Source organism: Mustela nigripes, chromosome 5 (assembly GCF_022355385.1).
Source record: "Mustela nigripes isolate SB6536 chromosome 5, MUSNIG.SB6536, whole genome shotgun sequence".
NCBI lineage: Eukaryota > Metazoa > Chordata > Mammalia > Carnivora > Mustelidae > Mustela > Mustela nigripes.
Genome location: NC_081561.1, coordinates 24,272,129 through 24,274,164, shown reverse-complemented (window position 1 = coordinate 24,274,164; position 2,036 = coordinate 24,272,129).

The window sequence follows — 2,036 nt, the reverse complement described above, 5'->3', positions numbered from 1 at the left end:
AGTTTACTGAAGGTCAAATAGACTCTTGTTATTTGTTAAAATCTGCTAGCAAAGAGATGACTAGAACTGATGGTTACTGTGTGTCTCAGAGTTTTAATGGGTAATTCTTAAGGTAGCTTTCAAAGTCTTTGGTAACCGTTAACCGAGTGGGATAAAATACGAGAGCGCTGGTCTCTGGAACTAGGTTTACGCTTTTGGAATCTGTTGGTAAACATCTTTTGTGCTTCACTGAATTCTGTTGTAACAGCCCCAGGGCTACTGTTTGAGCTAGATCCTTTCGTAAAGAATGGAAGGGGAGACTGATCACCTCCCATTAGCCAGGGATACCCAAAGCGGGGGAGGCTGTCCAATCTGTTTGAATCTGAAAAGTGCCCGACTGTGTGAATGTGTCTGTGTGGCTCCACCCATACTAGGGCTGGAAAACCCTCCCCTGATTTAGTCTGGGCCCTAAGGGAGGTTGCTGGAGTTGAGGGAGTTGTCCAAGTTCATGTGACCTTCTCTCTACAAGACCTTTCCCAAATTGAGAAAAGTTTGGGCTCCTTTTCGGCCAATCCTGATAACTATATCAAAGAATTGCAGTATCTGGCCCTATGACCTCACCTGGCATGATTTACATGTGGTCCAGACCACCACCCTCACCACAGAGGAGAGGGAACGCATCCAGGCTGCTGCCCCAGAGCACGAGGATCAGGTCCATCTCACTGATGCTGCCATGCCAGTTGGAGCCCGGGCGGTCCCAGCTGTAGAACCAGGTTGGGATTATCAGGATGGCCAAGATGGCCACTGGCGCCGCGACTGCATGGTCCAATGTCTCACAGCCGGCATGTGGGCAGCCTCTAATAAGGCCATTAATTATGACAAGATTAGGGAGATTGTCCAGGCCCCTGACAAAAACCCCCACCATGTTTCTTAACTGATTGACTGAAGCTTTAACCCAGTATACTCGCTTGGACCCCACCTCTCCTGCGGGGGCCACGGTACTGGCTACTCATTTTATCTCTCAATCGGCACCGGATATACGGAGAAAGTTAAAGAAGGCTGAGGAGGGCCCTAAGACCCCCATTTCTGACTTGGTGAAAATGGCATTTAAGGTCTTTAATTCCCGTGAGGAGGCGGCTGAGCTTAAACGACAAGCCAGACTCCAACAAAAGGTTCAGTTGCAGACCCAAGCCTTGGTAGCAGCCCTGCGGCCGGCCGGCTCTGGGAGCCAGGAGAGAGGGGCAACCAATTGCACCCCCCGGGGGGGCTTGTTTCAAATGCAGGGCTGAGGGACATTGGGCTCGCCAGTGCCCCAATCCGAAGCCACCAACTCGGCCTTGCCCTCAATACCATTTGATGGGCCACTGGAAATCCGACTGCCCTAACTTCGGGGTATCTTCGGCACCTCAACGTGGGGGACCCCCTGAGACAGTAAGTCCGGCCTTTCAACTGCTTGGATTGGAGGAGGACTGACGAAGTCCAGACTTGGCCACCCTCTCACCCAGGCCGAGCCCAGGGTTACGCTCCAGGTAGCGGGTAAGTCCTTTTCCTTTCTGATGGACCCGGGGGCAGATGGTTAGGCCCGGGTGTGCGGATTCCTCCTTGTGAATTCACAATGGAACAGGTTTTGCAAGCCCTGTGGACAACTTCGATTACCTTAGATAAGGAAGGATGATAGAACAATGGCTGATGAAATTGGTGAAGAGCCTTTGGGCCAATAGGGAGGGACCCCGGATTTCAGTAATTAAGGTGTGCGCCAGATTGCCTGGCAGGGCAATCCTGTCCTGAACTTAGATCCACCCCTTATCTCCAATCTTTCCTCTCCATACCTGGAGGGCTTGTGTTTCCTCTGTATAGTAGGAAGGCTGGTGAGGGGTGACTCGAAATCCCTTGGCCCCCAGGAAGTTCTGCCTTCCTACTCAGGACTTCCTCGAACCTCACCAATTACTGTTATGGGGATCGATGGGACCTCCTCCAATCCTAGGGTGACCTTTCCCCTTACCTGTAGCCTGGATGGGTTCCCCTTCTCCCACTCGTTCCTAGTGATTCCTTCCTGC